This window comes from Psammomys obesus, unplaced genomic scaffold (genome assembly GCF_907164565.1).
Source record: "Psammomys obesus unplaced genomic scaffold, mPsaObe1.curated_primary_1811, whole genome shotgun sequence".
NCBI classification, from domain to species: domain Eukaryota; kingdom Metazoa; phylum Chordata; class Mammalia; order Rodentia; family Muridae; genus Psammomys; species Psammomys obesus.
In genome coordinates, this window is record NW_026587215.1 from 382,504 (window position 1) to 408,922 (window position 26,419).

Below are 26,419 nucleotides of genomic sequence, written 5' to 3' on the forward strand. Positions count from 1 at the left end.
CGGCGGCGGCGGCGGCGGCAGCAGGGCTGGCGGGCGCGGCGGCGGCAGGACGAGCAGCCGCGGTTATTGTTGTTGGCGGCGGGGGTAGTGTCGGAGAAGTGGGGGAGGGAGGGGGTTTCTCCCGGAGAATCGAGGCGGGGTTCCCTCCCCCGATCCGCAAAGCTCCTCGGAAGCCAGCGAGCGAGCGAGCGAGCGATGGGGCGCGCGAGCCGGCGTCTTGCAGCAGGCAGGCCCGCCCGCCTCCCCCGCTCGCGGCCGCGCAGCCCCGGGCCAGGCGCTCCCGGCTACAGCATCGCCGAGGTGCTGAAACAGACAGCTCTCCCTGCCCGGGCGCTTCCACCTACTGCATCGCCGTGGTGCTGAACTGGACAGCTCCCCGCGGCCGGGCGCTCTCACCTACAGCATCGCCGCGGTGCTGGACTGGACAGCTCTCGGAGCAGGAGCGCCCACCTACTGCGTCGCCGTGGTGCTGAACTGGACAGCTCCCCACTCTGTGCGCTCCCTGCGCTCTGTAGCCAGCCAGGAGTGGGGCCCGGGCCACGGGGCCTCTGTCCTCCGGGGACGGGCCAGGCCGGGGGCCGAGCGCAGGGCTGCCTGGCCTTCCTGACTCCTGTTCCACAGTTCCGGAATGAGTGCTGTCCGGGGCCTCCTGGAGCTGAGAGGAAGGCGTAGCTGGCACTCTCTCTCTCTCTCTCTCTCTCTCTCTCTCTCTCTCTCTCTCTCTCTTCCTTTCTCTCCTCTTCCCTCCCCCCTCGGTGTTTCTTCCAGATCAGCCTCCTTCTCATTCCATCGCTACGTGCCCAGAGCTTCAAATACAGCCCTCCCATCACAGTCAGACTGCCACAAAACTTCAATCAGCTGCTTCTCCGCCTGCAAGAGAGCCTGGAAGGGTAATTACAAACATAGTCTCTAGGTGCTTTTGCCCCCCTAATTATGGGTTCCACTCTCTTTGGGGAGGGGGGGTTGTTTTATTTTGTTGGCTAGACAGGTGCATCTCCTTCCTCATTCCCCTCTTGATCTTTGTCTCTTTCTGGTCAACAGGGGTGTTTGCACAGCTTTATCTGTGACTCCCTCCCTGTAGCTTTCTGGGAAATTCTACATCTTGCTTCCGCCAGTAGACATTTTGGAATGGGTTATTCACGTGAAATGATGAGGAAAAGGTGGCTGGTAACTGGAGCTTGGGCTATGATGTTCATCTCAAGGCTAAGAATGTTTTCAGGAAAAGTGGGTGAGTGTGCATCTTTCCAAGTTTCCCTCGTCGTTCATCAATGAGATTGAGAGTTTCTTCTAAAGCCTCTCTGTTATGAACAGGGAAAGACAGGAGCCCCCTTTTGCTCAGCAGAACCATGAGCCCCGGCAGATTCCTGTGTCCCCTCTCCAGATGGTGTGTGCAACTTTTCCTTAATGTGACCCTGGAAACTGAAGCACAGCAATGATAGTCGATGCTGTGGATGATATGTTTTCTCCGATCAGTTCTGTGACTAATTAAAGGAGAACAGACAAGGCTCTAGGGTAGGTCTTCCCTTTGGGGGAAAAGGGCTAGAGAAAGCTATGAATCCAGTAAGCCCATTGACAGGTGTAGAAAGATGGTTTGAGTTCATCATTAGTAATCCCACACCCTCGTTTTGTCTCAAGATGACCTGTTTGGTAATTTCTCTGTGATCCAGAGATTAGGAGTGTACACAGAAAATGGCGGAAGTGGAAGTGGTTCCTCAGGTATAAATCCCAGTGCCTGACTTTGTGCTTTCATCTTCCCCGTCACAGGTAGAAACTACCTGTTCCTCTGCCCTGCATAAAACTTCCTTTTCTCCCAATCTCTGTTCCCTCCTCAGACTGAAAGGACCTTTCTGAGGACTGAGAGCTGTCTTTCTGGTCTAGGGAGTGGGTCCTGGCATCTGGGGAATGAGCTGTACAACTTGTGCTAAGGGATTTTGGCTGGAGCTGGCTTGCCTGGGAAGGGTTCTTGGGTTCCTGGCTGGGGAGGAAAGTGGTTGCAGGGAAGCGGGGAGGAATGATTTGCTCATCCTTGGGGCGGTTGAGTAGTGGCTCGGGTGAGTGTTTTTCTTGGGCAGCTACCCTTAAGGAAGATGTGAGGGCAGATATCAAGGCTTCTGAAATCACCTAGGTCTTTTGAGCAGAGCAGCTGGGGAAAGACGCTTAGATGCCCTTACATGTCTGAGAGGTTTCCCTTCACTGATGCTTGTCACGTTGGCTGCCTTTGACCTGCCCATGCAGTGGGGGCAGAAACACTCCTCATCTCTTTTCCTTGCTTAACACCAACACCTGAGCCTTCTGCTTGGAAGGCACCCATGGACAGAGTCTGTCCATGGACTCTGTTAGCCTGGGAACTGCTGACAGTGGCTGTAGCATTTGCAGCCTTTGATTCATCTTCTGGCCAGATCATCACCAGGAAAACAACAGGGATGGGGGAGGAGGAAGAGAAATGGTCTCCACAGTCAGCGTGCAGACAGCAGAGACTGCTGCAAAGAGAATAGCCCCAGGGACACAGCTTCACTCGGGAATTGGACCATTGCCCCACTCTGTCCAAGTTGGCCTCCTGAAGGCTTAGTTTCAGCGTTGTCCACTCTGTTCAGAGATTCTCAGCTACTCTCTGCTTTTCACTGCTGGCCACACTGCTATGGCCTTGGTCACCACACTGATCACACTTAACCATGCTGTGACCTCCTCTTTGCCACATAATCCCTTGAGGTCAAGAGCTGAGTCATGTTCTCTGTTATGACTTTGGGACCCAAGGAAGTTCTAGATCCATGGTGGACTCTTGGTAAATGATGCCCAAGCAGCTGCCATGTGGACTTCATATGCCAGAAAAAAGACAAAGAGCCTGGAATATAGCTAGGGGGAATGCCTCTAATTCCTTTACCCCATTCTACACCCAGAAAGCTCTCTGTTTTCATCTTCTGTACACTTCTTGTCTCACGACCCCCCCTTTCCAAATGAGTTATATGTCATAGGGTCCTTCTGCAGGCCAGGAAAGGCCACCTGGGAGAGCTGGCCCTCTCAGGCTCTCTCTGCTGCTTGGGAGGCACCGGGCCCCTGCGCTTAGAAGCTGTTGAATGGACGTCTAGGGAGCGGCTTTGTGTGCCCGCACTTTGTTACTTGGGAAGGGCTTAGAGGAAATTAGCTGAAATGCCACGGGCCTATTTTGAGCTGACTCTTTGATGGAGTGGAGATAACGTGGGGTTTGGGTGCAGCAGACCTGTTCTTGAAGCACAAGGCTGCCATTTCCTCGTTGTTTGACCTTGGACAGTTACTTTAACCTCTCTGTAAACTTGTCTTTTCATTTACCAAGCACTGGGGGCACGAGCCTTATGCTGTGGTTGTCTAAGTAGTGCATTAATAGCCATATCATCGGCTGACATTTACCGGGTGCGGACCCAGGCTGAAAGGGAGTCACCTTACTCCCATTTACAGATGAGGAAACAGAGCCACTGAAAGATGCAAGTACCTGGCATTATTTTTCATGCTTAGTCAGTGACAGACTCTGGAGTCTAATCCATCATCTAGGCTGAACCCAAGTTCCGAACGTTCTGAGGAAGGGCCTTGTACCAAGACTATCACAGCTTCTCAGCTGCCATTTACAGAGAAACTTCCAGGTGCCAGGTGTGTTCACGGGCATGCCACACTCAGTTCAAGTAACCCTCAATTCTGTGCTAAGAGCTTTTCCTTTAGCTGAGCAAAAGCCCAGAGAGGTTACATCCCAAGGTCATAGGTCATAGGTCAAGTGCGTGAGTCTGCAGAGAACACTTTGAAGGATGTAACTGCCACTTACAAGTCCAAAGAGGATTCATTCAGTTGTTTTGTTTTTAAACCTAAACTTAAGCATCTCCTGTGTGTCAGGTACTGTGCTAACTCCTGGTGGAAGGGACCATCTCTGCAAAAGTGAAGGAATGAGTCAGGCATGGCAGGGCACACCTTTGCTTCCAGGACTCAGGAGGCAGAGGCAGGAAGATCCCTGTGAATCTGAAGCTGCGTAGAGTTAGAAAGTGAACACATACGGGGGGGTGTGTCATTTTCTGTGGGGTCACAGAGCAGAAAGCAGAAGTAGTTAAACCAAGATGGGGGCTGGGATCTGAGAAGAGAGAACATTCTAGGCTGGGGAAATGGCCTGTGAAAGGTTCAGATGTGTGAGGAGAGATGACTGAGCAGTTACAAGGAAACAGAGCAACAAAGTATGGCTCGTGCTAACACAGTAGTGGGGAGTACCCAGCAGTCCTGGAGAAGATGCTGGAGCAGAAGAAACATTCTAAAGGGAAGGTCTCAATTGAGCCTGGAGCAGGAGACAGCCAGGCTGACGAGGCTGGTCCCCAAGCCAGTGATGAGGTAGCTTGGTCAGCATAGGGGATCTCAGGTTGGAAAGTGTGTTGGTCCAGGAGCACCTGGGGTGAGCCAGGTACCCATGCTGAGGCTGGTGATGTGAGGAAGGAGCTGGTACGAGGGGTGGGAAGCTGGAACATCTGCCTCTGTCATGAAGCTGGTTGCCATGTTCTAAGACCCCGACACTCCACGTTCCTCTTTCTCTCTCTTCTCTGCATGCTAATTAATTAATTAGGGATGCAAATCATTCATTTGATTCCATTCTATTCCCAGCAGAATGCAAATCTCACCAAGGCAGAGATTTTTCTCCACTGTGTTCATGCTGTGGTTCCAACCCATTAGAACACACTCCAGCACATAGTAGGTGTACACTAAAAGGGGATTCCTATACCCAGGTAAAAATTCAAATGTGTGCTGTCTCTGCTCCAGACAATATGCTGAGGGGCTAGGGACACTGCCAGGATTAAAATACTTAAACCAAAGAGCTTGAAAAGAGGTCTAGTAATCCGGGACACCACAGTCCATATGGAAGATCCAGAGGTGTTTGAAATCAAATGTGTTTTCCTACTCAACGCATAATCTTGTGGCTCTTCATTTTGCATTTGGTATTTTAGACTGATGTCCAAGGTTGCCTGGGATATACTAGGCTTGCAATGCAGGTTTGATGAGTAAACAAAAGACACTCAAGCCCAGGGTAGTGAGCATGTAGTCCCAACCTGGAGGGGGCTCAGGAGGGTTTTTGGTGCCCAGAAGACCCCTAAATGTCAGAAGGAGAGGTCACAAGTAGTCAAGAGGGGAGCAGAATTCTGAGCACGGCCACATGACCAGCCGCTGCAGAGGACAGCCCAGTTGGAAAGTGTGGTACCCTGGGCAACAGGTACCCACTGGCTCTATCTTCTTGCCCAGGAGGAAGCTGGAAGTTGGGGGCAGAAGAAGCTGTGGGGCCAAATGCACCTGGCCTGGAACCCAGTTCTGCTGCCTGTTTCCCATGTGTTCCCAGGCAGAGATGTGGCCCCTCCGGGATCAGCCTCATCTGTAAGTGCGGGAATGGTACCTGCTTTGATGCCCTGCACTTGCCATTTCCTCCCAAGCATATATGTTTGGATCTTGGCATTGCTTTCTCTCACCTCCCGGGAGGTGTAATCATGTGCTTGCGTAAGTGGTCACAGACACCGAGGCCTCTTTTGCCTCGGCTGTGGTGCTTTTCGCAGCCTGATACACTCTCTCTAATGGTCTGAGGTATCTCCCACCTGCATTTCTTCTCTGGATGTCGGATGCTGTCTCTTGTCCCTTGCGGAAGCCCCCACACCTAGAAGCTGCCAGAGCATGGAGTTGCTGGGTTACTACTTTTGGAATGCCTGAAGTGTGTTGTGGTCACCGTGACTGAGCAGGGTGTGGGAGGCATTCAGAAATCAGGAGATTCAGGGCCTGACCTTGGCCACTGGAGTGTGATGGGGCAACAGGAAAAAGTGCCATTCATGAGACTTCTGAGACATGAAAGCCCAAGCAGGGTAGTTATCCGAAGGCTGGGAGAAGAAGATGCCTGGAGTTGTCTCTAGCAAGCCTCAGGGGCTAGGGGCAATGGGCCACCTAGCTTATAAACTGGGGGTGTGACTTGTCCTGAGCCCGAGGACAGCAGAAAGCTGAGCTCTGCTGTGGAGGTGCCCATGGCAAGAATCCCGGCAGAGAAGTTGCTTCTCCCCCAGGACCCCCCCCCCAAGCCAGAGCCATGAATCACAGCCTGAGGGTGGGTGTGGGATTCCCCAGGAGCTGAGCCACCCATGAACATCTTGAAAGAAAATTAATAACATAGTTACAGAGGAGAACATTTCAAATCAAAAGGGTACATGATGGGGCATGGCATGGCAGGGAGAGCAAAGGGCAGCCAGAGCGGGAGTGTGAGGGAAGAGGAAGAGGAGGAGGAGGCCGCTGTGAGTAGAGAAGAGACACAGAGATATTCACAGCTCAGTAAAGGCAGCAGCTGCCATGCCTGACCACCTGGGTTTGATTCTCAGGACCCGCAGAGAGGAAGGAGAGAACTGGCTGAGGGGGTTCAGGGAGAATGGGGATTATCCTGAGCAGCCCTCCCTCCCCACCTCACAGATCCTCTTCTGGTTCTGGATGGTTCTAGGTCTCTTGGCCCCATGGCTACCTCAGAACCTTTGGATCAGCATCATCTGCCAGGGAGCGTCATCTCTAGAAACTAGCTTATTGCGTATCTCCTTCGGGTATCTGTTCAGAAAGCAGCAACCCAGTAAAGGCGGCCCCCACTGGCTCACCTTTACTCTCCCTCGCTTTTTGTGTTTATTTCCTTAGGGTGTTAGTTCCAGGGCTATGCTGTGTGACTGTTATGATCTCTGTCTCCCTGAAAGTGTCTGGCATACAGTAGGTGCTCAGTAAACACACATGAATCCAATGGTAATGCCCTGGGCCTGTAGGGAGGGAAGTGGAGGCTTGAGCATCCCAGGAGAAGGAAATGATGATGGTTGGTTAAGATACCAACTAGGATCGGGGCAGGGTTGGAAGGTCTTCCTGAAGAAGGGGTCTTAGAGAGGATCAGGAAGGCTTCAGAGGTACTGGGGCAGTGCGGGGCTTATCTAGTGGCAAGGAAGAAAGACCAGAGGCGACCTTGCCAATGAATCTCAGAGCACAGAGGTGATGACTGCTGGGGTGACGGGATGGATGTGGCTGAGGGGTGGCCCCTGAGGGTCAGGCCCCAGAGTTAATGCCTCCTAGCAGTGAGACCCTAGGAAGGTGACAGCTTCCCACCCTGTCTGAAAAGTGGGGCAGTGTCGCCTGCCTCGAGGTACTTGTTCTGATAATTAAATAAAAGAGCGAGAACGCGGACTTGCAGTCCTCCCATGGTAAGCCCTGAATAAATATTAGCTGCGTGTTAAGCTCCCGTCGGCAGCATGCGCTTTGAATAAAACACAAAAGTAGGAAAGACGTGGTCCCCACTCAGGAGTCACATAGCCAAGCGTCACTCAGCATAGTGTGGGTGACAGGATGGTGGGTGAGGGGAAGAGGAGGGAGGCTTGGCCCTGCGTCCTCTCAGAGGGGGAGAAACTCCACTCCCGCATCAGAAAGGGGCTTTGAGGAACTAGTAACCATGAGCCAGATGATGGCATAGGAAGCCCCTGGAAATGGTTTTTAGGCAGAGGGCCTCGAGGTGAAGTGATTTGGGACAGAAAACCAAAGCTGGTGGAGCACATCAGTACATGAGGCAGTGGGTGTCTGCCTCCTGGACAGACCTTCCCAGAGGCAGATGCTAAGCAATCGACCACACAGCCACAGCTGTGATCACAGAGAGTGGGTGGAAGCTACAGATCATTCCCAGTGTGACAGGAGGGACCAGGGCCAAGGGGAGGGGAGGACAGGCCAGGGAGGCCATGGATGTAGCCTGGTGTCCACTGGGTGCTAAGCTCAAGGAGGAACAAGGGGGCACGTGGATGAACAAGACTAAGTGTTGAGGTCCATGGGGCAGGATGGATGACAGGGAACTGTGGTGAGGGCTTCCTGGAGAAGGTGTCCTTTTACCCTACTTTCAGATGAATGGAAAATACACACGCTGGTCCTGTCATTTGGAAGTCAGCTTTCCCCACTTGCAGTCTCAAAGGGCATAGATCACCTGTGGGCTGATGGGTTCTGAGTCAGGCAGAGATGGAACTCTGGGCCTTGGGAACAGGGAAGGAGGTACAGATATGCTGAGATGTAGACTCAAGGGCCAGGGAGAGCAGTAGGCTGTTCTTCTATCCAGATGGCCCTAGGGCTTGAAGGCTTGAGAAATCCTGGCTTCCTTCTCACTCCTCAGTCATCAGAGGCTGGGCTATGGGCTCTTTGGTAGTCTCTCTTTACTGTCAGAGGGACAGAGGCACACCCATGAGCATGTCTGTGAAAGCCTTCCCAAGAGGACCAACTGAGCAGAATGGACCGGCCATGAATGTAGCCAGCAGCAGGCCACAGGCTGAGAGCCTGGGCAGAATGAAAAAGGAAGCTGAGAAAGCTGATGGAGGGCTGGCCTCCTTCTTTCCCTATTTCCCGGTCTGTGTCATGTGAACCAGCAGCAGGCCTCACTTCAGATGGCCACAAGGGAGAGGGCCCTGCCTCTCCCTCCACGAAGGATTGAAACTGTGAGCAAACAAACCTTTCTCCCCTTCAGCTGTTTCCGCAAGGTAATTTGAACACAGCGAGGAGAGAACAATGAATGCAGACTTCTCAGTGGGGACATTCATGGCTCCTCCCTGCTATGCACAAGGTTCTTTCTGAGGGCTGGTCTCAGCTATGTAGCTGACCCAGCTTTTCAGACATGTGACCAAGATCACTGAGGGTTTTGGAGTACCTGTGAGGCGTGGCCTAGCCAGGTCCCTGATGTACCGGTCCTGGAAGAAATAAATGGAGGTAGATGGACAGTGAGTCAGTCTGCTGCTTTCCCCAAACAGCCCCCTCTGCTGTGACCTCAGGCCTCAGACCAGGGGAGGCCTGAGATAGAGCTAGGCCCACCCAGGCTCTTAGGTGCTGAGTCCTTGTTTATGATGCCATTATACCCCCTTCCCATTATTTGTTTCTTTTTAAACAGGATCTCATGTCGCCCCGAAGTTGCTATACAGCCATGAATAACCTCCGAATTCTCTCTCTCTCTTTTTCTTTCTCTTCCTCTCAGGCTTACTTTTATTTCATGTGCTTTGCCTGCATGTATGTCTGTGTACCCCATGGGTGAAAAGTCCAGAAAAAGGCTTGGGTCTCTTGGAACTGGAGTTACAGACAGTTGTGAGCTGTCATGTGGGTGCTGGGATACAAACCCAGGTCCTTTGGAAGACCAGGGCTCTTAACCACTGAGCTGTCCTCTTCAGCCCCTGAACCTTGAATTCCTGATTTTCCTGCCCTCACCTCCCAAGGGCTGGGGTTACAGGCATGCATCGCCACACCTGGGGCTTCATGCAAAGCAGGCAAGCACTCTGCCTGAGAGACATCCTCATCCCTGGCCTTTGCATCTTTCAGGATTTGAACAGAGCAGGCCTCCTCAGATACAGCATTCATTTGAAAAGCGTCGGGCAGGGGGAGGCGCAGAAAGGTGGGTCACAGCAAATTCTTAACAGCACCCTTGATGAGCTTCTTTCATTGTAGGACTCCCTATTTGGGGATCATCTATTATGCCCTGGTTATGTTCTTCTAGCCTGCTATGAAGACCTGGGTGGCAACTGAGGCTTGGGGTGGGGGCGGGGGTAACCCTGCCAAGCCGAATAGCCAGCAAATGTTATAGCTGTAGTCTGCACACTGCTTACTCCCTGTCCGAAAGTGTCGGCCAGTGCACAGACTGACTTCCAGAGTGTGGAGCAGCCGTGCAAGCCACTCCGCCCTGTGGAGGGCAGAGTGATGAGGAATGTTGACTGAGCCCCTACCTTCCTCCCTGGGTTGGGTTCTGGTGCTTAGGCAAGGCTTTGCCCTTCTCTACAGAGATTCTACAAACCCTGAGAGGCCATGGTGACTGGGTGGTGACCGGAACATGGGATCTGAGCCTCAGAGGCTTGTGGGAAGGTGCTTCTCGTCCTCAGAGCCCCATTTTCTTCATCAGGGCAACTGTTTGGTTCAGTAAGGGTTAATTATAGTAAGCCCCAGGACTATGGGGCCTAGAGGGTGCTCCAAGGAGGATGGAGACCTCAGTGTTTCCCCCCACTGCACTTGAGCTGTAGCTGTGGGTTCTGATCCCATGCTGTCACCCGAAGCCTACTCTTCTCAGCAGGCAGAGGGCACACTCCTCTCCCTCTCTGACAGGCTTGCCGGTTTTCTGCACCTTCTATAGCCCCCTTCCTTAGTCCTTACGTGTGACCACACAGGCAGACAACCGGGAAAGAGCCACTAACTGGCTCAAGCCTGCTGGCATGTCCCCTTCCAGCCTTCTTGTCATCTCCTCTCTGCGGTCATCTCTCTCTCTCTCTCTCTCTCGTGCCCCTGTCGACAGCTTTGTGTTTCTACACGTGCACATTCACAAAACACACATCAGAGCCACAGCCACGGAGCCAACATCACAGACCCACACATGCATGTTTGCAAGGACCATAGGGGGCACTGGAACTTCGTCTCTCTTTCCCCATTCAAACAGCCACCCTAGTGGGACCCCCTCCCAGCCTCTTGGTTTCTTGAGACAGGGTTTCTCTCTGCAGCAATGGCTGTCCTGAAACTAACTCTGTAGAACAGGCTGGCCTCAAACTCAGAGATCCACCTGCCTCTGCCCCCAGGGTGCTGGGATTAAAGGCGTGGGCCACCATTGCCCAGCTCAGGCCCAGTCTTAAAATGGCAATATCTCACTGAGTGCTTTGATTTCCCCATCGAATCTTTTCTCGCCAAAAGGCATTCTCTTTATTTCCCGTTTTTATCCTCTGCCCCAAACACTGCTACGGTAAGCTCTCCTGTGCGTGCGCGAATTCTCCAACCAGAGCTTTTATCCCCACCAAAGACAGTTCCTGTCGTGGGGTTACTCTACGAAAGGGAGCATGTATTTTTTATGACAGGCGGTGTTGCCAGATTGCTCGCCAGAAAACCTTGTAACACTTCACACTGTCTCTAGCTACTCAAGAACCAGCTCTTCTCCTGCAAGTTCCTCCTGCAGTAGCTGTTAGCCCCCCTGGGGATTTTTTCCCCCTGGGTGATGGAGACAACGTGAAATCTCACCGCCCCTACAATTTCAAACTCCGGTAAAAGTGGTTCATCTTTAATCCCTGTGCCGACCGCTGAGCCGTGCTCCTGATTTGCCTCGAATCATCTTTGCCCTAACTCCAACCCTCCTTGTCCATGATAAGTTTGTATCGGTTCTTTACACATGCAGGCATTAACTTTTAGGGTGACAAACTTTTAGGTGTGCCAAACAGTCATACGCTCAAATTGCTAGTTTTTGTATTGACCTTATAAATGATACCTGTTGTCATAAAAGTAATGCTTGCGTAATGAAATGTCTATTTAAATTTTATCTTTAAATAATCATTGTATCGTGGGGTGGTGACAGGGGTGGGTTATGTGTGTGTGTGTGTGTGTGTGTGTGCATCTGTGGGGCCTAGAGGAGGGTGTAGGGATGTTTGCTCTATCACTTCCCATCTTACTGACCTGAGACAGGGTTTCCTTTGAGCCAGAAGCTGGACCTTTTGGTAGGCTGGCTGCTCATCCATCTGTAGGAATCCTCCTGTCTCCGCCTCTCACCTCTGGGTTAGGAACATGAGTGACCACACCAGGCTTTTATGTGGGTGCTGGGAATTCAACCCAGGCCCTCATGCCTGCAGGATAAGCATTCTTACCCCAAGCCAGCTCCCCAGCCCGGTGTCTTTCTTTTAAAACATTACTTTTGATACCTGAGACTATTTTTTTTTTGCCATCTCCTACATCTTCTTTCAAGATATCTATTGCTTTAAAAATGTTTTTGGCTGTTAGCTCTCCAGTCCTCCTGGGGTTTACGTGTATAATGTAACATGAGGTTTTAACTTGCTTCCAAAAGATAGTGGCTTGCACAGGCATCATTAATAAACAATGCCTCCTTTTCCCACTGGATTGAAACTCCAGCTCTGATGTGTGTCTGAGGCTCCTGAAGGCTTGGCTGTAGCTCTATTCTGTCTTTGTCCTGCTCTGTGGGCCACTTCCTCATCAGCACCCCTCAGGCCGTGTTTTAATCTTCCATGTGGTCTAGCTGCCCCTGTTTCTCCCTTCTTCAACACGAACCTAGACTGATCATCTTACGTTGGGTCTGAATTCTCCGGTTATTCTGGTGTCTAAGATGGATGGAGCTTTCTGTCAGGGAACAATTGTATCTGGGTGTTCTTGCTGCTTCCTCTCCTCAGATCCACTCATCCTCCGCCCTAAGAGTTGTAGCTGTTAAACCGGTGCTGCCCTTCATGTCAGCGACCTGTCTCTCTCTCACTCTCTCACACACAGCACAACTTACCTTAGTGTCCTGAGCTTTGTTTCATTCTAGTCCTCCCTTGTCTCTTTCCTTTCTCCTGGAGCATTCCCAGGTACTCCACGAAAGCCTTAACAAACACAACACAACACACACACACACACACACACACACACACACACACACACACACACACACCATGCATACACATTGTGCACACAGGACTGCTATATTCTAGGTTTTGTTGGACCTGCTTCAATCCCAGTCATTTATCAGATGTTCACAGCGGACCCCTGAGGGGGACAATTTCACAGATGATGAGAGCTAGGCCCATGGGGTCTGGTTCCTGCTCTAGGCCATGGTGAATGAGTGGCTCAGCTCCACTCACCATCATCCCACTCCCAAGCCTGTAACCTCAGCCTGTAGTGGGTTGTTTCTGGTGGTAGTGTGTGCCATTGGGGCTGGGAGCAGGATTCGGGGGTGTGAACAGGCTCCCAGAAGTCCGTTCTCTGGAAACAATGTACAGTGTGTATATATGTGAGCCCCAGGTGCAGACTTAGAAATAGGAAGCAATTGGTAGACAGAGTTGGGCTTAGTGCTGAAGAGCGACGCACACAGCCTCGGCCATGCTAAGGACCGAGAGAAGATGTTATAGGTTAAAAATGCGAACTAAGACGTGTTAGGGAGATCCCGACGATTTATTGGGTTTATAAACTCATGATTGTTTAAATGCATTCCTCTTCATTTTGCCATGCTAAATTCATCTACAACAGAGGAGTAATTTAATTCTGACGCTAAATTAACTGCTCTTTGCCTCTTCACAAGGCCGCATGCTTTTGGTTTTTCTTTTCCTTTTTTTTTTTTTTTTTTTTTTGCATAACTTAATTCAATTTTTCGGCTCTTGCCACGTTTTCTTCAGCTCCTACGCACTTTTGAGGGCGGCTATGGCGTTATTATCTTATTATTAGCCACTAACTGGGCATAATCCACTTTTCCAATTGATCTATACCGCTCTAAGACGTCCTCCCCACAGACAGTGGTGGCAGGCGGGTTTGCAAGTTTTGAGAGCTGGAGGAAACACGATGGTGACCGGAGACACTGACCTCTGGGCTTCAGTGACCTGTTGTCAAGCTTCAGAGGAACATTGTGAGGCAGCTTGTCAAGGTCACCGCCAGGGTCGAGTGCTTGCCTCAAACTCGTGCTCCGAGTGCTTAGCAGGTGACAGTTCCTGCTACGCTGCATCTGTTTTAGGTTTGTTTCTGCCAGTGTCAAGTTCCATGGTTGTACAGATGGACCCTCCCTACGTACAATCTCCAGACAGACCCTCTCTACAGATAACCTATGGTGTAGGCACACCATAGAAGTAGGCTACCCCGAGCCCCCACAAATCTGGGAAGGTGGCAAAGCATTTAGAATGGTGCCTGGAGTGTTCACTGTGGGTGAGTGAGGTTTGGGGTGTAAACAGTTGTTGAGCTCACATAAGGGAGAACCGACCCTGAATCTTCATGCTGGAATGGGGTCAGAACACTCAGTGGCCTCAAAGGAGAGTCCATGAAATGAAGTGTGTTCCAGCAAACCCCCCCCTTCCCAGAAGGACAGGCTGTGTGTGGACAAGCGTCCCTGGCCTTTCTCTTTTTCGCTCTCAACTGCTTTCACTCTCACACTCGCTGGCAGTGTTTGGGCAAGTTTTGGGAATATGGATCACAATGACGGAAGGAGGAGAAAATGGACAAGAGCCCTGCTCGGGGCTTAGGAGGATTCTTGGGGTGTTGGTGAGTGTGATGTGGGAGATGGAGGAACAGAACGGTGACTTGTGTAAAGCATGGGTGCAGATGTCACGTCTCTGCGGTGTTTGGGGAGCCTGGCTATGGGACTGAGATGTCTGGGATCCTTGGGTTGCTAGATTGCGTTTCTCGAGCAACCTTGCTTCTCTTTGGCCTGGGCTACCTGGGCAGTAGCTTTCCAGGGTCACGGGGGACAAAGGAGCTGGAGGCTGGGCACACTGCTTGGGTAAGCTGATAGACTGGCTAGGGACTAGTGAAGAGTCAATAACTTAGATGTAAGACTTTGTCTCTGGGGTGTTGGCAATGCAGCTCAGTTGACGGAGTTCTCGCTTAGCAGGTAGGACTCCCCAGCTTCAACCCCCAGCATTCGTAAACCCAGCCTGGTGGTGTCTGCCCTTAATCCCAGCACTCACTCAGTAGACTGAGGCAGGACAATAAGAAGTTCAAGACCATCCTTGACTACAGAGGGAATTAGGGGCTAGCCTGAGCTACATGAGATGATGTCTTTAAGAAGAAAAGACAATGTGGGGTTTGGAGGGTCTTAAGTCTTAGGTAAAAAGTCAGAAGTGATCAATATTAGAGCCTTTTGGCTTGGCTCCCCCGTTTGACCCCTCCTCTCTTCATTGGACACATTAGGTCTCAGTGGGATGACAGTCTTCTAAAGGTGACTTGTCCACCTTTCTGGGTCATTTTGGGCTGTGCGTCCGAAGGTGACAGACAATAGAAGAGAGGGCATTGGAAGAAGGGGTGGCTCCTTCCATGAGGGACAACAGAAGCTTGAAAGCACCAACAGTCCAGAACCTTATTGCTGTGGTTTTCTTACACAGGGAACCATATAATAAAACTCAATTATGTGCCAGTCGCGCAAGAGATTAACAACGGATAATAAAAGAGACAATGGAGTGTAATAAAAGTTGTGGGACTGTGCCTTTCTCTTCCTCCTCCCACACCCAAGTGCCTTACTGTACCACATGGATGGAATTGGCACGGACAATAATAGGGTCCTTAAGGAGAGCCTTAAGATGTGGAGTAACATAGAGGCTTAAAACCCAAGGAGCTGTCCAGGGCAGAGAATGATCCAGTGGACGCCATATCTAGGGCAAACGGGTTAGAAGAACTTGTGACTAATTCCCCACTGCCTGTGTGAAGGGTGCAGCCATTCTTCATGATTGTAAATAAGGCTGCGAGCACCTTAGCACGCCGGACAGTTTGGGAACACCTCCCTCTCCCTCTCTCTCTCTCTCTCTCTCTCTCTCTCTCTCTCTCTGGACTTTTTTGGATTGAATCTAGAACCACACTGGCTCATGTTAAGCAAATGTGCATCCATTCCCAGACATCTTTTTACTTTTTATTCCGAGACAAGGTCTCACGAAGTTGCCCAAGCTGTGCTTGAACTTGTTATCCTTCAGCCTCAGCCTCCCAAGTAGCTGGGATTAGATGCCTAGAAATGAGATTTGGGGTGAGTCTTAGAGGGAGAGTGACCTGCTGGCCTTTGTCATCTGACTCGGCCAGAGACTGATCCATCCACACTCCTGTTTCCTTATTGTTCTGAACTTGAGCCCTGGGGCCACACAAGGTCATGCTTGCTCCCTTGTATGGGTGTCTTCGGCATCTTTTAGCGATGCTTGTTCGGGACACTGGAAAGCTCTGAGTTCTTTCTTCATTTGATAGTTTTCCTGTGGGGTAGGGAATCTGCTAGGAAGCCCTCCATTCCAGAGCCACCTCCTCGGACTAAGTGACTCAGAAAATCACTCAGTTATTTTATGTGGAGAAGTGGCATCCCTATTACCTGGTGAATATTTGCTCAGCAGGGACATTCAAGGGAGATGTTCAAGGTTACAGAGTTTCTGTCTCCTGGGACAGCTGGGTCTGTAGGGCTTGTTTTCATAGAAAGGCAGGAGGGAGGCTCTTCCCAGCTAAGTCAGGGCAACGGGGCAGGGGGAGGCAGGGCGGTGGTGGTTTGAATCTTTGTTGAAATGTCATCTTCACTGTTCCAGAGGGTTGTAAGGGTAAAATGATTTCATGACTTTACAGGGCTCATAATGGTCCTGACAAGTAGTAGCTGTTAGAGTGTTAACATTAACACAGTAATAATATTAATGCAGGCATTTTATTAACATATGCATAACCCAGATGCTCTTATCAAAATATGCATTCATACTACAGTGTAAATGTCTGATGGGATACCATAACACAGACCTCAAATATTGAACAACAGATGGTTAAACTAAAGAGGCAAATTCCTGAGGCTGGAGTTTTGAGAATCAGTAAAAATGGAATGACTAAGGAAAAAAAAAATTATTCTGAGTTAGTTAAATTTGAGTCAAAATTCCAGCTCTGCGCTTTCTCATGGAGTGCACAACAGGGGGTAAGATTCTTCCCCTGTCGTGCCTCAGAGTGCCGCTGTGCGCCTTTAAGAAAACAAATTATGGCAGAAAGTGCCTGGAACATAGTAGGGCTGATAAACACCCGTGGTGAAGAAACTGGAGGGAGATAGGCTGGAAGACTCCTCTCTTGGGGTCCTGAACCTGCAGTGACCCTGGCTTCACCTCTGTTCATCCATAAAGCCACTGAGTACCTACTATGTGCTGGTACACCCCCACTCTGCTCAGCCAGGTGACTTCACAGTTTCTCTTCCTTCCGGTGAGTTCCCCCTGGCTGTTAGGTGGGTCATGAACACAAAAATGAAGAACCCACCTCACCAAGTACTCGTGGGTCCCTTGCTTGGGGCAGTCCTGGGCGTGTCCCCAGCAGCTTGCAAGCCTCATCTCCTGCCTTGTTAGCCCCATAGCCCTTTCCTAGGGGCCCTAGGGGCAGGAGGGTAGAGTGAATGGGCCAAACTTGTCTCTCAATGGATTCACACTCTGCCTCCCACAGTATAAAGAGTTTCTTGAGACATCGACCTCCTCTTCCTGTCTCTGCTCCTACAGGCAGGCTTCTCACACCCTGCCCTGGGATTGAGCCCTCTCCTGAGTCCCCTTTGCCTTGCCATGTCTCCGTCCTGTACTTAACTGATTCCTGTCATGTGCGAGCTGCCTGGGGTAACCTCTGAAGTGGGCATCAGCACCACTGCCATGTTCACACATTTTATAGTCAGACCACTGGGTTTATATGACGAGCATGTCTGTCTTCCCGTGACATGGGAATATCAACGAGAGGTTTCCTCTGCTGTGGGGAGGAAGCAGCCTTTGCTTCTCTCTCTCTCTGCAACTTACAGGGGAGGAGGCAAGGCCAGGGAGTGGCCCAGCCCAGAGCCTAGTTGATAGGTAGATGGGAAGTGGGTTCATCCCTTCAAGTCTCAGCTTCCTGCTCGGCAAGATGGGCTAAGATGCTTCTCCACTGGAAGCTTGGGCTGCCCTCAGTCTGAAGCTACGTGGGCACAGGGATTGAGCAAGTAAGCTTGCATTCAATACATAGACCTGGGCCTGAGACGCCCTGAGCTGCCCTCAAGCCAGAGGAGCAGCCTCCTGGAGGCATAGACGAGCTTCTAAATGAGTCCAGTCCAGTGGGTCCCAGAGAGGGCCAGGGATCATCCAAGAATTCACAGCTAAGAGGGCCTGGTCCTTATTAGATGAGGTTCCAGATTTTGCAGTTCCTCGGCTGAGTCTTGGGACATCTTGGTCAGCTTGGAAGGCCTGAGGGGACTGTCAAATTCCATACACAGATGTCAAGGCTGGACATCCCACCGTGTATGATGACATCAATAAGCTCTGCCTTTCAACCACCAAATAATTACACTGTCAGTGAACTATCAGGTGAACATTTTAATTGGAAAGAAAAAGGGGTTGAGGGCCAGCAAGACGGCTCTGTAGCTAAAGGAGCTTGCTGCCAAGTCTAATGACCTGAGTTTGATCCCCAGAACTCATATAGCAAAAGGATAAATTCAGACTACCCAGTGGCAGGAAGTAGTGCAGGCATTTTCTTGATTCATGAAAGGGTTTAGAGGTATTAATTACAGGCATGGCCTTTTTTTGTCTTAATTTTAATGGCCAAGTAATTGCTTCTATTATAACACGTCAGGTGTCTTGACACCATATTCTGCCTGTGGTTGAGGTGTGAGGGACACCGGCCTCTAGCTGCAGGTGTCTGTGTCACTCGCTCTGGCTGACTCTAGAGTGGAAACTTGTTGGATCCCCAAGCCTGCTCTATGTGGCTCAGTGTAGTGTGAGGGAGAGTGGAGGGAAGCCGAGCTCTTGGGACCTCTACCGACTTTACCCTGTGGGGCATGCTGCCCATATCTCAGCTGGAGGGATCCCTCGGAGACTGGGGGAGGGGTGGCATCCACATACCTGGTAGCTGTGTGGCCTTTGGAGAGTCACCTTGCCCTCTGGGCCTCTGCTATTCATCTGTCCAGCAGAGGAGACAATGGCATTTTCACTGGGGAGGTGTGACAGGGATGGGACAAGAGAAAACCTGAAAGAGTCACTCATAGGAGAAAATGGGTCCGTGAATACCACTATCATCATTATCCCATTTAAAGGCAGTCCCTAAAATAAGGATTTCAACAGACCCTACATTCACCTCCTAATGCCTTTGACTACCAAAGGAGGATGGCTACACCACTTCTTTCTCAGCTGGGGCCTGGTGGCTCGGTTCTGCTTGTGTGCCTTCTCTTGGTACTAAGAAAGAAGACTTAGGTTTATTGGTCTTTACAAAAGGTCCCTTGCTGCCAGCATATCTCAGCTTATAGTACCCATGTTGTCCGAGCCTCTTATGCTGCAGGCGTGTCCAGACTTCCTGCCACACCCCTGCTCTGGTTTAGGAACATAAAATCATGGCTTTGAGAGGTTGCACTGGGGTAGAGGGACCCTGCTGGGTCCAAGGCCCTGCCCGAGGGTGGCCATGAGGAAGATGCTCAACCTGAAGCCATTCGGTCCCCTGGCACCACCCCCACCTCTTTGCTGTCCTTCATGTCCTGCGGAAGATGGAGATTTCTGAATGAGGTTGGGAATGCTGCCACTGCTCAGTGAGCGAACGGTGAAATTGGAGACTCCTGGGCAGGAGCCTTGGTGAATGATGATCACAGGAAACGCTGAGAGGTGAGCCCTGGAGATGAGCCCAGCCCTCCTGTAAAAGCAGGGTGAATGGCCTGCCCCGTGCCATCGCAGGTGAGGGTACGACACCCTCAGGACAGATCTGGGTTCAGGTCCCAGCAATGCCCCCTTGCTTGTCCCCGCTGAGTGAAGGACTGGTTTTCCGGGTCTCCCTGGAGCAGAGTTGGCAGGGGCTGGTCACAAAAAGATGCTCAGAAAATACACGATGTTTCCTCCAAGGGGCAGAGTGAACCCATTCCTATCTCTCAGGGAGGGACCCCAATCCTGCAGCTGTCTGCACCGTCCAAAGGGGGGGAAAGAAAGAGCTCTAGTAATCATGGGATTCCTGACAGTGTTTCCAAGGATGACAGCTCACCTGCCCAGGGTGGCATGCACAGAACCTTTCCTATTAGGTCCTTTGCTGTCTTCACATAGAGGCAGGTTTGGGCCTCTCTCTGTCTCTCTCTGTCTCTGTCTCTGTCTTTCTCTCTCTCACACACACACACACAACCTATTTGCTTGGGTTTTGTAGTGTTGGGGATGGAAACCAGGCCTTGGAGTGTGCTTTATAAGTGCTCTGCCACTGACCCACACCCATTGTGCACACTTCAAAAATTTAAATGGCAATCTCCCACAAAACCGTCTTCTCCTCTTCTTTGGGTCCAGTCTTGGGGTGCTGTCATTTGAGGGGCCAGGCTTTCTCTGAGGCACCTGACCTAAACTCATCTTAAAAGACTCTCTGTCTTGGACCTTGTCTAGAGCAGAAAGAGAATGAATTTACTCCTTAAAAAGAGGGTCTAGGAAGAGGACTACCACCCAGCCCTGACAAGGTCATTGGCATTTCTGCCCCGTGCTATATCCTGGCTCCTCCTGCACCATCATTGGCAGCTTCCTTGAAACTCCCCTGCTCCAGCCAGCCCCTGTGGACTCCCCCTGTTCGTGATCCAGTGCCCAGCCTGGGGGCTCATGGTCTGCAGTGGGGGCCTTCTGTTCCCTGCATGTACTGTGTGACCGACACTCAGAACAGGTCTCATGCAGCAGGTGATCTTTTGTCTTCAATGCTCGTCCTTTAGGGGACAGTACTGGGGCATCCAGGAAGAATGTCTATGCTGTCTGCAGCCTCTCACTCTTACCTGACAGATACTCATGTTCAGGAAGAGCATGCTCGACAGCTGGCACGAACCAGCCACAGAACAGTGTTAGCAGGCTGGACTGGTGGGTTGGCCTGTGAGAGCAGGAAGTATAACAGCCTCGTCACCCCTGGGCCATGTTCCTTGTCCTGTAGTTCTGCGTGTGCGTCTTGGCCAGGGACTGCTGAACCTGTTGTCCAACAGCATCCGCAGCAGCGAGCGCTGTTAGGAGAGACGGTTGTGAGGGCTCTGAGAAACTGCTGTGTACCCGGCCCTTAAATAGATGTCACGGGGGCATCTGTTGTCTCAGCCCATTGGTCTCAGCACTCTGAGAGTAAACATGTACCCACTTTCTGGACCAGTCAGCCCAAGGCAGAGGGATGTTGCTAGGAAGACACAGAAGGGGTTTGGACCCTGCTTGGTACCTCTCATTCAATGCAGGCATTTCTCCTGGTTCATTTCAGGGAGACACAGAAAGACCGGATTCCTCCAGAGCCAGCCCCGGGTGATTGCACCTGCATGTTGATGTGGTTTCAGCTATTTACACTTGTGAGGACTTTATCCCTTTCCTAAGTCATGCCAGGACCCTTGAGGACTATTGGACTAGCTCATGGATGCTGGCAACACATTCACAACTCCCAAGTTCCTAGCTCCAGGCTTCCCTGCCTGTGGCACATAGATTGGCGCCTCGAGCATCTTCCCCTTGCTCTAGTGGCTGGAAGACCCTGTGACTCCACTGCGTGATCCCAAACTCCTGGGCTAATGCAGAGCCTGTAAGCTCCAGGTGGACCAAAAACACCCGTCTTCACTGGCTCAGTCTATGACTCCCACGTCACTGAGGGAGAGAGCCCCAGACTCATAGTGGTCTCTCGGGGCCTCCGGCCTTGGACTTCTTGCACGCTGAGGTTCTGCTTGGTGCCCACTGTGCCATCGGACTGTGAAGCTGCCAGAGGGGAGAGGCAGCGCTCCTGCCTGTGTGCTGAGCTGGCCCAGACAGTGTTGTTAAGTAGTACAAGTGGGACAAGAGCCAGAAGAGAACAAAGGCATACTGAAGACCCTTTCAGGGTCACCAGCTGGCAGGGAATGAGCCCTGTCATATTGTTTGATCATTTATTTATACTCTATTTTCAAGCAGGACTCGAGGCACCCGAGATGAAAGGCAGAGAAACAGGGGAAACAAAAGCTCATGTCTTGGGCTCTGCCGCCCCCCCCCCCCCCCCCCCCAGCGCTTCCTCGAGTCCCGAAAGCCTGCTCTGGTCTGTTTGATGAGTCAAAGTGCTGGGGTCTTCTTGCGGTTCCATCCTTTATGTAATTGGGCCCCGAAGCCAGGTCTTCATGGCTGGAGCATTGCCCCAAGTCCAAGCCTCTGAATGGTGCCTCACCTTCTCTCAACAGTAGCCAGGGTCCTGGCTCTGCTTGGATCATGAGGTATGATGCGGCTCTCAGTCGTAAGTCACCTGTGCTTAGGGAGTCAGAACCAGGCCACCCAGTGGCTCTGAGTCCTTGATATGCTCCAGCTACTTCCCAACCCACCAGGGTACACAACCCTGCCTCTCAGAGCACCTTTCTTATCTGATCCCAGGGGACGACTCTACAGTCCCAGCCATGTTGTGGTGCCCATGGCACAGATGGGCATAGAGTCTATGTCCTGTCATATTTTTTTGGGGGTCAGGACAAACCTGCTGGTTGGGTAAAGCAGGAGGTGGGGTGAGACTGGAAGGAGACAGAACCAGCCCCCATCACTAGCCATGTTTCTAAGGGTCCCGTGGCTGGGTGCTGAGATGAGAGCAATGCCGGAGCTGGACCCTCCTCATCCTGAGAGCTTCTCATTTCTGCCTTCTCCCGGAGACCAAGCCAGAGTGCAGCATACAGCTATCAAACCTGTCACCTCTGCCAGCCCTGAGACAGCGGGCATGGGTGCACGGGAAGTTCCCTTTGATCTTATTCGCCTAAGTACTGTGCGCTGACCAATTGCTCTTTTGGGGCTCCCTTTCTTAAAGACAAGACGCTGAAGCCACCAAAAAACCCTGCTGTGATTAACTTTATTGTCAACTTGACATAACCCAGAATCACCTGGAATCAATGAGGGGCTGTCCACATCGGGTTGGCCTGTGGACAAGTCTGTGGAAGACTGACTTTAACTGATGCAGGGTGACCTGGTCCACTGTGGGTAGCACCATTCCCTAGGCTTGGATCCCAGACTGTATGAGGGTAGAGAAATCAAGCTGCACACAAGAGAGTGAGCAAGTGTGCATCTGTGTCTCCTCTGTTCTTGATGGCGGATGTGAAGTGGCTAAAGTCACCACCGCCTTGGTTTCCTGTGATGGTTGACTGAGAGCTGGAATTGAGAGCTAAAGCAAATCCTTTTCCTCCTTGGTTGCTTTTTATTAGAGTATTTTGTAAACAGCAACAGGAATTAGAACGAGAGCACGCCTACTACGTGCCAGAGAATCTCCTTCCTGATCTGCAGTCACAATTCCCTAGTTCTTCCCATGTTTCCTAGAAGATGACTCATACTGTTTGCACCACATTGATTAAGAGGTCAGGATACAGGCTTTGGGGGAATGGCTTAGTTGGCCAAGCGTTTTTGCTTTGCAAACCATGAGGACTTTAGTTCAATCCCCAGAACCCAAGCTTAGAAAGCTGGGCGCTAGAGCTGGGGATGGTTCAGTCTGAAGGGGACTTGCCATGCAAACATGAAAACTGGAGCTTTAGATCCCAGCACCTGTGCAAAGAGCCAGATATGGCGACATGTACCTGTATCCCTGCACTGTAGGGGTGCCGACAGGGGGAGTCTCCAGGGCTCCCTGGCCAGTGTGTCAGCCAAACCGGCCAACTCCTGGTTCAGCAAGGGGAGAGCTTGTCTCAAAAAATAAGGTGAAGAGTGACTGCAGAAGACATCATATGCCTATCCATGGCTTCTACACACATACATACACACACAAGCACAAAGACAGGCGTGTGCTTGTAATCCCAGTGCTCTGAAGCTGGAAACAGATGGAGCTTGGTTCTCTGCCATCTTAGCCTAATCAGTGATATCCTGGACCCGATTAAAGACCATATCTCAGCGGGAATAAAAGTGATGACCCCCGAGGAAGGACACCTGTGGTTGATTTAGGCTTACACACACACACACACACACACACACACACACACACACCACACACTATTAAAATAAATCCACATCCAATAGCCATTATGTGGTAGTTCATGCCTGTAACCTTAGAAGCTCAGAAGTTCAAGGTCATCCTCAGCTACGTAGTAGGTTCAGGGCAAGTCTAGGCTACAGAGGCCCCTGTATCATAAGGCAAACAAAACGCAGGTTCCAGGAAACTTGAAAGTTGAAAATCCCTTAAAAGCACACAGCGAAAACCTCAAAGACATCAGCTTCTTGCGGTCCCCTGGCTTGCGTCTGTGTGGCCACTTGACTTGTGCCCTTACCTCTCGTAAGGGGCACGTGACGGGCATGAGTGAGGCAGGGACTTCAAACAGAGCCCAACGCTCACTGCTGAGTCTTGCAAAGTACCCTTCCATCTCCGGAGGACACCCTTGACTCCAGTCCTACCGGTGAGGCCTCTCAGGGATGAACAATTTAAGAGGGCTGTGCAAACAGAAGGCAGTGTTGTCTCCATTTCGGCTGCTGTCATCCCTGGCTGAGACACTACTCTGGGTCCCCTCCTGTTCGCATCTGACCTTCTGCCTCGTTGACAGCAGCTACGGGGATGTGGCAAAACACCAAAATCACATCACACCACTTTCTTTCTTAAAGCCCTTTATGGTTCACATGCTAAGTACCCTGGCTGTATCTGACCATCTCTAGCCCCTGGCCTGCAGCCCTCTCTCTCCAGTCCTCTGAATCTAGCTGGCCCGATGTGTTTTTCTGCCCCAGGACCTTTGCATGAACTCTGTCTCCTGCATGAAGCCAGAACACACTCTTCCCTGTTCCTTTTTCTGGGTGGGCTCTGTTTCTTCCTCCACAGGAACACCATCCTTTCAGAGCTGCATCTTCTGGCCTCACAGACCTCCTGGATTTAAACTGGGTTCCCTGGTTTTATTCTTCCTGGCAGGCCTGTTTCTGTCCCGTGTTCTGCAGACACAGGCACCACATCTGCTCTGTTCCTTCCTGCCCCTTCCAGCTCTGAGCCTGGCGTGAAGGCTCTTCTCAGCAGTCTCAGTTGGATGAGCATGGTGTTTGCAGCTCTTTGCCTTACGCTGTGTGTGCCCCCCGTCTTGAGTTAGAAAGTCTCCCGGTGTCCCCCTCCCTCAGATACAGTGCTGGGCAACAGCTGTAGTGCTGATCAAAACCCTGGGTTCATTTAAGCCTCTTGGTATCAGGCCTCCATTTCCTCTGTTGTGAGATGGGAATTCCTAGGACCGGGAGGTTGGAAGAGATTAAGTGTGGCCATTCTTTTCTTCCTTACAAATGCCTTTGGCTCTTCTCTGGGGAAAAGTTTTTCAAATAAGGTCCTCTTTTTCAAGTAAGGACCACTGAGGACTGGAAAAGTCAAGCACTTTTTCTGAGAACACACTGCGGATCTGAGTGCAAGGTGAGGGTCTTTCGTTGTATAAGGAGCAAGATTGTCTCTCCCACCTGCCAGCCGTGGCACAGCATCAGGATCCTCTCATGTCCAGCGCCTCCTCCTTGTCTTCTGTAAGCTGCCTCTACAGAGCTGAGTCTCAGGCGACAGGCTTTCCCACACCAGGACCCTTGGGGGACACTACACAGAAAACTGACCTATATTAATTTCGCTATTTGCAGTCTTGATCCCTTCCCACCCAGCATGCAACTCCACCCTGCACAAACTCGCAAACATGTTGATCAGCCCAAGGACATTGTAAAAATAAAATGATCTAAATAAATGATAAAATGATCCCGGCCTTCTGGGAGCCTCCGCCCTCCTGTGCCCCTGCTCTGAGGCAAGGGGACAGTGCTCCCAGCCCAGTTTGAGGGAAGGATGCCATCCCCCTGGGAGGGCAAGAGAAGGAGGCAGCAGCTAAAGCAGGTGCAGGGAGCTGATGGATGTGAGGAGCGAGGGGCCGAGGAGAGGGCAACAGAGGGAAGAGAGAAATTAATAAAGGCTCCCTGGGGGCAGGTCACACCAGGGAGTGAAGAAAAAGTGCTAGAAAGAACCATTGCAGCCTCACAGAGCATGAAGACAGAGAAGGGAAAATCCCAGGAAGAATAGCCCGGAAAGGGGAGGCAGTGATGTGAGAGCACACAACCCACAAGAGCAGATGGAAGGACCCACAGCTAATGTGAGTAGGTTTTTTTTTTTTTTGGGGGGGGGTGGAGTGTCCTTGAGAAGAGTGAGGAAGGAGATAGAGCTGAAAGAACAGAAGATAGAGACCTGGCTTTAGTGTGGCTTTCAAATCGAGTGGAAACCAAGAAGTGACACCCAAGGCTGTCCTCTGACTGTCACATGTGAGCTACCACGTACATACAAGATTAGGAGGGAGGCTGCGTGAAGGTTCCTGAAAAGGATGCCATGACCCTGGCCTCACCTTTGCCTGACTTGAGAACCCCAGCGCTGCAAGGGAAGGACCCCTGTTCTGAATGAAGCCTCCAGACTGTGGAGTGTCTCATGGCCACACCCACGCACTCCCTCCGGTCCCCTGAGTGTGAAACATGATCATCACTGCCCCCAGGCCTGTCTTTATCTTGCCATCTAAGTCAGGGGTAGGTATGGTCACGCTGTGCTAAAGCAGTCTTCAACAAAATGTAAGTGGATGGCATGACTGTGTCTCAATAAAACTTTATTTACAAAAACAAAAATACCCTCACAGATTGCAAACTTCCATCCTTTTGGAGGAATTTGGAAGGAGTGCTTGGGTAGACAAGAGACAGCTTTATTGTGCAACAGAAAGGGGCTTCAATATGTGCTCAGAAGGTCCCTGTCTCTTTGGAAGGGTCTAGAAGGCACTGCCTTGAGCCTTGGTGAGGTCTTATCAAAAGGCTTCATGGTCATGGCCTTCGGCACACCATCCTCCTGGTAGTGATCCTGGCTTTGAGTCTTGTCCAGAAGTCACTTCTCACTTTGAGCACTGTTGTCAAGTAGAATCTGGGAATGGGAAACGCCCAAACCTAATTCATTTGGTTTATTTATCATCACTAGCTTGTTCATTGGCTTCTCTTATTGACAGAGCCAGGATTTGAACACAGGACAGTTACCTCAAATCTTGTCCTCTGGCTGAGAGTCCCTGTTGTTCCTGCATTGTGGAGGCAGTAGAAGTTTTGTTCAGTCCTGAGAGAAGGGT

At 51.1% G+C, this 26,419-nt stretch overlaps 1 long non-coding RNA gene across 2 annotated transcripts; it reads left to right on the top strand.

Moving 5' to 3' along the window:
* Positions 1 to 75: 75 nt before the first annotated feature.
* LOC129673308 (uncharacterized) lies at positions 76 to 21,192 on the top strand. 2 transcript variants are annotated; one of them, XR_008719643.1, is made up of 3 exons: positions 76 to 890; positions 1,042 to 1,228; positions 20,629 to 21,192. It is a non-coding gene; the product is annotated as an uncharacterized LOC129673308 (long non-coding RNA). The 2 variants fall into 2 exon arrangements; XR_008719644.1 differs by lacking the exon at positions 20,629 to 21,192 and adding an exon at positions 1,312 to 1,375.
* Positions 21,193 to 26,419: the final 5,227 nt, after the last annotated feature.